A 12,003-nucleotide genomic window follows, 5' to 3' on the forward strand; every position below is an offset into this window, starting at 1 on the left:
CATACACTCTCCCACACACACTTACACACATAGTGATACACACAGTTACATACTCATGCAGTCATAAATGAAACAAAAGTTGTGCAGAGTTTCTCTCTACCAGGTGTGATGCTCTGAAATTTTGTCTTGTCTATTTCATTTTTCAGAATTCTGGACTTTTCAAATTTCTTTAATGGTTCTATGAATGATGAGAAAACCCTGCCTATAGTTCATTTGCTTCAGAGACGCACACACTATCCTCTTCTCTGTGTGCTAATTATGAGACTAGAGCAGTGGAACCCAGAGGTGATGGCAAGGTGTACTGCGTGTGCTGCAGGCAATTTTGAGAAAATCTTTAATTATGGTCTAAGATACTTTTAAGAAAATGTTTTGAAAAAGTCCAGACCCTTGCAACCAAAGACTTTATAGCTAATTTGTACTTTGGCAAAGGCCTGTAAAATGAAAACCTTCTCTGTGGTCTTTGCAGTAAAAAGTTAACTCAGAAGTTCTGGATGGTCTAAACCTACACATTCCAAACAAGGTCTTCTGTGGCTCTTGGGAGGTAACTATAAACCCTTGGAATATTGTACCTGATAAAATTGTCTTTGTTTAACTGGGGCTTGGGCCATCCCAGATAATCTATGCTAACAACTTGACTTAAGTTGGGGACCTTGAGCCATGTGTTATTAACTTGACCTTTAGAGGGTCTGGAGACTAAGGTCAGCCCCCCAGGCAGGCAATCATAACTATGTGACTGACTCCCTCCAAAAAAAAACCATGGACACCAAGGCTCAGGTAACCTTCTGTGGGCTGTCATACATCACTGATAGGAGAATTAAGCACTGTCCATATGACTACTGGAAGAGGAAAACTGGAAGCCTGAACCTGGTCTTTCTTGGACCCTAAAAGGTTTATCTTTGCCAGTTTTAATATATATTCTTTCACAGTAATAAACCACTACCATGAGTATAACAGCTTTTCTCAGTTCTGCGAGTCCTTCTGTTAAATCTGAGGGTGGTCTTGAGGACCTTCAACAACAGGTTTGGACACACTTGGGAGTAGCAAGGGCATGGGTGTAGGGAGTGAGGGGTCTGATGCTCAAGGTAGTGATCTTGTGGTAAGACTGCCTTTGAGGACATTGTAAGTGAATGGCTCTGACTCTGAGAAAGCAGCTGAGGGATAGGCAGGAGTATGGGAATGAGAGTGAGGAATGGTTCTTGTGCCCTTGGTGGACCAGGAGAAACAGTGTTAAGGTTCTCTTTTTCAGTACCCTATTATGGAACCCACATTAAATTAGAGAACTGATTTTCTTATATTCCTTTAGAAGAGAGGTAGTTAAATTATAGGGAACTAGGTACACTTAAGGATTAGAAAACTGCAGCCTGGGGCTTCCTGGATTCCACTGGGAGGACCAAATTCAGGGACCCTATTTTTTTTTTTCTCATCCAAGATTTTCTTTCTTCTTTCTTTCTTTCTTTCTTCTTTCTTTCTCATTCTTTATTTCCAAGATTATATTTAAATTCAATTAGTTAACAATATGGTGTCATATTTGTTTCGGGACTAGAATTTAGTGACTCATCATTTACATACAACACCAGGTGCTCATCACAACAAGTGTCCTCCTTAATGCCCTTCACCCATTTAGCTCATCTCGCCACCCACCTCCCCTCCAGTAACCCTCAGATTGTTCTCTATAGTTAAGAATCTCTTATGGTTTGGGGCGCCTGGGTGGCGCAGTCGGTTAAGCGTCCGACTTCAGCCAGGTCACGATCTCGCGGTCTGGGAGTTCGAGCCCCGCGTCGGGCTCTGGGCTGATGGCTCAGAGCCTGGAGCCTGTTTCCGATCCTGTGTCTCCCTCTCTCTCTGCCCCTCCCCCGTTCATGCTCTGTCTCTCTCTGTCCCAAAAATAAATAAACGTTGAAAAAAAAAATTAAAAAAAAAAAGAATCTCTTATGGTTTACCTACATGTTTTCATCTTATTTTTTTTTCTTCCCCTATATTCATCTGTTTTGTTTTTTAAAATTCTACATATAGGTAAAATCATATGGCATTGTTCTTTCTCTGGCTGACTTATTTTGCTTAACATAATACATTCTAATCCATCCATGTCATTGAAAATGTCAAGATTTCACTATTTGTTTCTTTAAAATATTTTTGTAATTCAATTTTAGTTAGTTAATACACTGTGAAATATTGGTTTCAGGAATAGAATTCAGTGAACCAAACAACACCCTGTGCTCATCACAACACGTGTCTTCCTTAATACCCATCACCCATCTAGCCTATCTCCCACCTCCCTCCCTCCATCAACCCTGTTTGTTCTCTATAATTAAGCATCTCTTGTGTTTTGTTTCTCTCTCTTTTCTTTTGTTCCATCCCCTCCCATATGTTCATCTGTCTTTTTTCTTAAATTACACATGAGTGAAATCATATGATATTTTTCTTTCTCGGGCTGAATATTTCCCTTAGCATAATACATTCTAATACATTCTAACTCCATCCATGCCCTTGCAAATGGCAATATTTCATTCTTTTTGATTATATATATATATATATACACACACACATATATACATCTTTCAATGTATATATGTGTGTGTGTATATATATACATATATACTATCTTTTGATGTAATATATATTATATATATATATATATATATATATATATATATACACATACATACCATTCACACATTGATGGACATTTGGGCTCTCTCCATAGCCTGGTTATTGTTGAAAATGCCTGTATAAACATCGGAGTGTGTATAACTCATAGAATCTGTATTTTTGTATCCTTTGAGTAAATACCTAACAGCACAATTGCAGGATCAAATCGTAGTTCATTTTTACATTCTTGAGGAACTTCCATGCCATTCTCCAGAGTGGGTGCACCAGTTTGCCTTCCCATCAACAGTGTAAGAGGGTTCCCCTTTCTCTGTCTTTTTGCTTTTGTTTCCCTTGACTATGGAGATATGTCTACTAAGAAGTTGGTATGGCCTATGTCAAAGAGGTTGCTGCCGGTGTCAAAGAGGTTATCCTCTAGGATTTTGATGGTTTTCTGTTTCACATTTAGTCCTTTCATCCACTTTGAATTTATTTTTGCATATGGTGTAAGAAAATGGTCCAGTTTCAGTCTTCTGCATGTTGCTGTCCAACTTCCCAATACCATTTTTTAAAGAGACTGACATTTTTCCATTGGATATTCTTCCTGCCTCATCAAAGGTTAGATGGCCATATACTTGTGGATCCATTTCTGGGTTCTATATCTGTTCCATTGATCTATGTGTCTGTTTTTGTGCCAGTACCATACTATCTTGATGATTGCAACTTGTAATACAACTCGAAGTTTGGAATTGTGATCCCTCCCCCCCATTTTTTTTTCTTCAACATTACTTTGGATATTTGGGATCTTTTGTGGTTCCATACAAATTTTATATAATTGTTCTATTTCTGTGACAAGTGCCAGTGCTATTTTGATAGAGATTGAAGTGAATGTGCATATTGCTTTGGGTAGCATAGACATTTTAACAATATTTGTTCTAAGCTATGAACATGGGATGTCTTTTCACTTATTTGTGTCTTCTTCAATTTCCTTATAAGTGTTATATAGTTTTCAGAGTACACATCTCTTACCTCTTTGGTTATGTTTATTCCTAGCTATATTATGGTTTTTGGTGCAATTGTAAATGGGATCAATTCGTTGATTTATTTTCCTCCTGCTTCATTATTCGTATATAGTAATGGAACAGATTTCTGTACATTTATTTCACATCCTGAAACTTTGCTGAATTCATGTATCAGTTCTAGCAATTTTTTGGTGGAGTCTTTAGGATTTTACACATAGAGTATCATGTCATCTGTGAAGAGTGAAAGTTTTCCTTCTTCCTTGCTGGTTTGGGTGCCTTGTTTGGGTGATTTATTTCTTTTTGTTGACTGAGCACTAAGTCTATGACTTCCAGCACTACGTTGAATAACAGTGGTGAGAGCGAAAATCCCTGTTCTGTTCCTGACCTTAAGGGAAAAGCTCTCAGTTTTTTCCCCACTGAGGATGATATTAACTGTAGGTCTTTCAAATATGGCCTTTATGATATTGATATATGTTCCTTATATCCCTATTTTCCAAAAGGTTTTTAACAAGAAAGCATGCTGTATTGTCGCAAATGCTTTTGCTTCATCTATTGAAATAATTATATGGTTCTTATCCTTTCTTTTATTAATGTGGAATATCACATTGATTGATTTGCATTTACTCAACCACCTCTGCATCCCAGGAATAAATGCCATTTGATAATGGTGAACAACCCTTTTTATGTATTATTGGATTTAATTTGCTGCTATCTGTTGAGAATTTTTGCATCCAGGTTCATCAGGGATATTGGTGTGTAATTGTTTTTAGTTGGATCTTTGGTTTTGGAATCAAGGTAATGCTGGCCTCATAGAATGAGTTTGGAAGTTTTCTTTCCATTTATATTTTTTGGAACAGCTTCAAAAGGATATGAATTAATTCTTCATGTGTTTGATAGAATTCCCCTGGGAAGCCATCTGACCCTGGACTCTTGCTCGTTGGGAGATTTTTGATTACTGTTTCAATGTCTTACTTGTTAGGGGTCTGTTCAAATTTTTTATTTCTTCCTATTTCAGTATCAAAGTTCATGTTTCTAGGAATTTATTCATTTCTTCCAGATTTCCCAGTTTGTTGGCATATATTTTTTCATAATATTCTGCTATAATTGTTTGCATTTCTGAGGTGTTGGTTGTGATCTCTCCTCTTTAATTTATGATTTTATTTATTTGGATCCTTTCTATTTTCTTTTTGATAAGTCTGGCTTGGCGCTATCAATTTTGGTAATTATTTCAGTGAATCAGCTCCTACTTTTGCTCATCTGCTCTATTGATTTTTTTTGTTTGTTTTTTGGTTTGTATATAATTTATTTCTGCTCTAATCCTTATTATTTCCATTCTTTTGCTGTTTTGGGGCTTTATTTGCTGTTATTCTTCCAGCTCCTATAGGTGTAATATTAGGTTGTGTATTTGAGAATTTTCTTCATTCTTTTTTTTTTTAATTAATGTTTTTATTTATTTTTGAGAAAGAGAAAGAGAAAGTGAGAGAGAGTGTGAGCAGGGTAAGGGCAGAGAGAGAGAGGGAGGCACAGAATCTGAAGCAGGCTCCAGGCTCTGAGCTGACAGCATTGAGCCCAATGAGGGGCTCGAACTTATAAACCATGAGATCATGACCTGAGCTGAAGTCGGATGCTAAACCAACCAACCCAGGTGCCCCTAGAATTTTCTTCATTCTTGAGTAAGGTCTTCATTGCTATATACTTCTTATGACCACCTTTGCTGCATCTCAAAGGTTTTGGACTGTTGTGTTATCATTTTCACTGGCTTCCATATATTTTTAAATTTTTCTTCAATTACCGAGTTCACAAATTCATTCTTTAGTAGGATGTTCTTTAACCTCCATATATTTGTGGTCTTTCCAAATTCTTTCTTGTGGTTGACTTCAAGTTTCAAGTGGTGTTTTGTGAAAATATACATGGTACGATCTCAGTTTTTTGTATAGTTTAGGCCTGATTTGTGGCCCTAGGAGAATATTTCATGTGCACTCGAAAATTGCTACTTTTGGAGCAGTGCTTAAGTGCTGCTTCTTAAGGGTGAAATGCTTTGACTATATCTGTTAAGTCCATCTTGGCGAGAGTCTCATTCAATGCCATCATTTCCCTGTTGATCTTCTCTTAGATGATGTGTCCATTGCAGTAGATTCAATGTTAAGGTTCTCTTTTATTATTGTTTATTATCAATGAGTTTCTTTAAGTTTCTTATTAATTGATTTATAAATTTGGGAGCCTTCAAGTTGGAGGCATAGATATTTACAATTGTTAGAAGTTCTTGTTGGATGGACCCCTTTATTATAATATAGTGCCCTTCTTCATCTCTTATTATAATCTTTGGTTTAAAATCTAGTTTATTTGATGTGAGTATGGCTACTCCAGCTTTCTGTTCCATTAGTGTGTAAATGGTTCTCCACCCCCTCACTTTCATCTGGAGATATCTTTGCATCTAAAATGAGTCTCTTGGGGCGCCTGGGTGGCGCAGTCGGTTAAGCGTCCGACTTCAGCCAGGTCACGATCTCGCGGTCCGGGAGTTCGAGCCCCGCGTCGGGCTCTGGGCTGATGGCTCAGAGCCTGGAGCCTGTTTCTGATTCTGTGTCTCCCTCTCTCTCTGCCCCTCCCCCGTTCATGCTCTGTCTCTCTCTGTCCCAAAAATAAATAAACGTTGAAAAAAAAAATTAAAATGAGTCTCTTGTAGGCAGCATATCAATGGACCTTTTTAAAAAATCCATTCTGATAACCTATGTCATTTGATTGGAGCATTTAGTCCATTTACATTCCAAGTTTCATAAATATGAAACTAGTGCTATTGTATTACCTGTAAAGTCATTGTTCCTGTAGATTTGTCTGTTTATTTCTAGTCTGTGTTGCTTTTGGTTTCTCTTTCCTGCTCAAAGAGTCCTATGTAATAATTCTTGCAAAGCTGGTTTAGTGTTTACGATCTTCTCTAGTTTTTGTTTGTCTTGGAAACTATTTATCTCTCCTTCTTATCTGAATGACAGCCTTGCTGGATAAAATATACTTGGCTGCATATTTTTCCCTTTTAGCACATTAAATATATCATGCCCCTCCCTTCTGTCTTGCCAAATTTCTGTGGACAGGTCTGTTGTTAACCTTATGTGTCTACCCTTGGAGTCTAAGGACCTTAGTCCCTAGAAGCTTCCAGAATTCTCTCTTTAACTTTGTATTTTGCAAATTTCACTATCATATGTCTTGATGCTCACCTGTTTTTGTTGATATTTAGGGGAATTGTCTGTGCCCCTTTGACTTGAATGCCTGTTTCCTTACAAAGATTAGGGAAGTTCTCAGCTACAGTTTGTTAAAAATAAATCTTGTTCCTTTTTCCCACTTTTCTTCTGGGATTCCCTTGTGAAGGATATTATTGAGCTTTATAGAATAGCTGAGTTCCCTAAGTCTACATATGTGCTGTAATAGTTTTCTTTCCGTCTCCTTTTCAGCTTCTTTATTTTCCATGTATTTTATCTATTACCTATTCAATCCTCTGCTTCTTTTATCCTCATTGTGATTGCATAAGTCAGTTTTGCATCTCAGTTATAAAATTTTTATTTCAGCCTATCTAGTTCTGAGGTCTTTTATCTCTGTAGTAAGGAATCTGTTTTTTTTTCTATGCTTTTCTTCAAACCCAGCTACTATTTTTATGACTATTGTTCTAAATTCTTATTTAGATATATACTTATATTGGTTTCCTATCTTTTAAAATTTTTATTTGAATTCAAGTTGGTTAACATTCAGTCCAATATTCATTTCAGGAGAAGAATTAAGTGATTCACCACTTGCATACAACACCCAGTCCTCATAATAACAAGTGCCCTTCTTAATACCTATGAGCTATCTAGCTGATCCCTGGCCCACCTCCTTCCATCTAAATTCTGTTCTCTATCTCTAAGGGTCTCTTATGGTTTATATCTCTCCTGATTCTTTTTTGCCTCTCTATCATATGCTCATCTCTTTTGTTTCTTAATTTCCACATATTTTGTTAGCATAATACATTCTAGCTCCAACCACATCATTGCAAATGGTAACATTTTATTATTTTTGATGATGGAGTGATATTCCTATATATGTATATCACATCTTTTTTATCCATTTATCAGTCAGTGCTTATTTGGGTTTCTCAATAGTTTGGCTATAGTTGATAATTGTGCTATAAACATTGGAATATATGTACCACTTTGAATCAGTATTTTTCTATCCTATGGATAAATACCTAGCAGTGCAATTGCTGAATCATAAGATAGTTCTATTTTTCAACTTTTTGAGGAACCTCCACACTGTTTTCCAGAGTGGCTGCACTAGTTTCCATTCTCACCAGCAGTGCAAGAGGATTCCCATTTCTTTGCATTCTCACCAACACCTGTTGTTTCTTGTGTTGTTAATTTTAGCTATTCTGACAGGTAGGAGGTGGTATCTCATTTTGGTTTTGATTTGTATCTCCCTAATGATGAGTGATGTTGAACATCTTTTCATGTGTCTGTTAGCCATCTGGATGTCTTGCCTGGAAAAGTGTCTATTCATGTCTTCTGCCCATTTCTTAACTGGATTATTTGTTGTTTGGGTGTTGAGTGTCATAAATCCTTTATATATTTTGGATACTAGTACTTATCAGACATATCATTTGCAAATATCTTCTCTCCTTCTGCAAGCTGCCTTTTAATTTAGGTGATTGCTTCCTTCTCTGTGTAGAAGCTTTTTATCTTGATGAAGTCCCAAATAGTTCATGTTTGCTTTTGTTTCTTTTGACTCTGGCAACATGTATAGTAAGAAGTTGCTATGACTGAGGTCAAAGAGATTGCTACCTGTTTTGTCCTGTAGTATTTTGATGGTTTCCTGTATCAGATTTAGGCCTTTCATTCATTTTGAATTTATTTTGGGGTATAGTGTAAGAAAATGGTCCAGTTTCATTCTTCTTCATGTTGCCCTCAAGTTTTTCCAACACCATTTTTTGAAGAGACTGACTTTTTTTTATTGAATATTCTTTCCTGCTTTGTTGAAGATTAGTTTACCATATACTTCTCTATTTCTGGGTTTTCTATTTTCTTGCATTTATCTCTGTGTCTGTTTTTGTGCTAGTACCATAATATTTTGATGACTACAGTTTTGTAATATAGCTTGAAATATGTAATCATGATATCTCCAGATTTGTTTTTCTTTTTCAGGATTGCTTTGGCTATTCAGGGTCTTTTTTTTTCCATACAAATTTTAAGATTGTTTTTTAAAACTCTGCAAAAAATGCTGGTGGTAGTTTTATAGGGATTGCATTAAATTTATAGATTTCTTTGGTTAGTATAGATATTTTAACATTTTTTTTGTTCCAATCATGAACATGGGATGCTCTTTCATTTATTCCTAGGTATGTTCTTGGTTTTGGTGCAATTGCAAATGGGATTGATTTCTTGATTTATTTTTCTGTTGATTCATTATTGGTGTATAGAAATGCAATAGATTTCTGCATATTGATTTTATATCCTGCGACTTTCCTGAATTAATCTATTAGTTCTATCAATTTCTTGGTGGAGTCTTTTGGGTTCTCTAGAGTATCATGTCATCTGTGAAGAGTGAAAATTTGACTTCTTCTATGTCAATTTGTATGTCCTTTATTTCTTTTTGTAATCTGATTGCTGAGGCTAAGGCTTCCAATTCTATGTACATACTAATTGTGAGAGTGGACATTATTATCTTATTCCTGACTATAGGTCAAAGGCTTTCAGCTTTTCACTATTGAGGGTAATATTAGCTGTGGGTCTTTCATATATGGCCATTATGATACTGAGGTATGTTCATTCTATCCTTACTTTGTTGAGAGTTTTTATCAAGAATGGATGCTGTGTTTTGTCAAATGTTTTTTTCTGCATCTGTTGACAAGATTATATGGTTCTTATCCTTTCTTTTATTAATGTGGTGTATCATATTGATTGATTTGTGAATATTGAATCAGACCTGACGGTCAGGAATAAATCCCACTGAATCATGGTGAATAATTCTTTGAATGTACTGTTGAATTAGATTTGCTAGTATCTTGTTGAGAATTTTATCCACATTATTCATGGATATTGGCCTGTAATTCTACTTTTTAGTGTGGTTATTGTTTGGTTTTGGAATCAAGATAATGAAGGGAAAACTTCATAGAATGAGTTTAGAAGTTTCACTTATATTTCTATTTTTTAGAATATTTTGGGGGGAATATGTATTAACTCCCCTTTAAATTTCTGGTAGAATACGCCCAGGAAGTCATCTAGCCCTTGACTCTTGTGTGCTAGGAAATTTTTCATTACTGATTCAATTTCTCTTCTGGTTATGTGTGTGTTCAACTGTTCTATTTCTTCATATTTCAGTTAAGGTAGTTAGTGAGTTTCTAGGAATTTTTCCATTTGTTTCAGATTACCTAGTTTTTTGGCATATAATTTTTCATAGTATTCTCTTGTAATTATTTTTATTTCTGTGGAGTTGGTTGTGATCTCTCCTATTTCATTTGTGATTTTATCTATTTGGGTCATTTCTCTTTTCTTTTTGGAAAGTCTTGTTAGGACTTATCAATTTTGTTTATTCTTCCAAAGAACCATCTAATAGTTTCATTGATATGTTCTAGTGGTTATTGTTTGTTTGTTGGTTGGTTGGTTGGTTTCTCTATCATTTATTTCTGCTATAATCTTTATTATTTCCCTTCTTCTGCTGTCTGTAGGCTTTATTTTTTCTTCCTTTTTTAGTTCCTTTTGGTGTAAAGTTAGGTTGTGTTTTTTGGACGTTTCTTGTTTATTGACATAGGCCTAAATTACAATATATTTTCTTCTTAGTACTTCCTTTCCTGCAACCCAAAGGTTTTGGACTGTTATGTTTTCATTTTCATTGCTTCCACGTACTTTTCAAATTCTTTAATTTCCTGATTAACATATTCATTCTTTAGTAGGATGTTCTCTAACCTCCATGTATTTGAGAGCTTTCCAATTTTTTTCTTATGGTTGACTTCTAGTTTCATAGTGTTGTGATCTGAAATTACACACTCTATGATCTCAATCTTTTGTACTTGTTGAGGGCTGATTTGCGACCCAGTATGTGATCTTTTCTGGAGAATATTCCATGTGCACCCGAAAAGAATGTGTATTCTGCTGCTTTAGGATGGAATGCTCTGAATATATAGCTCTTAAGATGGTTCAGTCTACTGTGTAATTCCTATACCTTGTTTCCTTGTTGATTTTCTGCTTAAATGATCTGTCCATTGCTGTAAGTGGAGTGTTAAATCCCCTTCTATTATGGTATTATTATCGATGAGTTTCTTTATGCTTGTTATTAATTGATTTATCTTGTTGGGTTCTACTAAAATAGGGGCATAAATATTTACAATTTTAGACCTACTTGGTGGATAGATCCCTTAATTGTCATATAATGCCCTTCTTTATCTCTTTTTACAATCTTTGGTTTAAAATCTAGTTTCTCTAAGTATGGTACTCCATCTTTCTTTTGACATTCATTAACATGAGAGATGGTTCTTTGTGCCCTTACTTTCAATCTGCAGTTGACTTTAAGCCTTAAATAAGTCTCTTGTAGGCAGCATAGAGATGGATCTCATTTTTTTATCTTTCTGATACCCTATGTCTTTTGGTTGGAGCATTTAATGCATTTAAATTCAGAGTTATTTTTTAAAGATTTGAATTTAGTGCCATTATGTTATCTGTACAGTTGGTTTTTCTGGTGATGCTCTCTGGTCCCTTGTAGTTTTCATTCTTTTGGTCTTTTTTTTTCTCCATCTAAAGACTTTCCCTTAAAATATCTTGCAGGGCTGGTTTAGTGGTCCCAAACTCCTTTAGTTAGTTTGTTTGTTGTTTGGTCTGGGAAACTCTTTATCTTTCCTTCTATTCTGAATTATAGCTTGCTGGATGAAGAATTATTGAATGCATATTTTCCCCATTCAGCACATTGAATATTCCCTGTTACTCCATTCTGGCCTGCCGAGTTACAGTGGACACATCTGCTGGCAAACTTACGTGTGTACCCTTGTATGTTAAGGACCTTTTCCCCCCTAGATGCTCTCAGAATTCTCTCTTTACCTTTGTATTTTGCAAGTTTTACTGTAGTATGTTGTGGTGTTTACCCGTTTTTTTTTTTATTTTTTAAAATTTTTTGGAGAGTTCTCTGTACCTCTTAGAATTGAATGCCTGTTTCATTCCTCAGATTAGGGAAGTTCTCAGATATAATTTGTTCAAATAAATCTTCTGCCCTTTTCCCCACTGTTCTCCTTCTAGGTCTCCTATGATATGGATATTATTTCAGTTTATGGAAATGCTGAGTTCCCTATATCTACCTTTGTGGTCTAATTGTTTTCTTTTCAGCTTTATTATTTTCCATAATTTTATCTTTTATATCATCTATTTTCTCCTCTGCTTCTTCAATCTTT

The sequence above is a fragment of the Prionailurus viverrinus genome, chromosome A1 (genome assembly GCF_022837055.1).
Source record: "Prionailurus viverrinus isolate Anna chromosome A1, UM_Priviv_1.0, whole genome shotgun sequence".
NCBI lineage: Eukaryota > Metazoa > Chordata > Mammalia > Carnivora > Felidae > Prionailurus > Prionailurus viverrinus.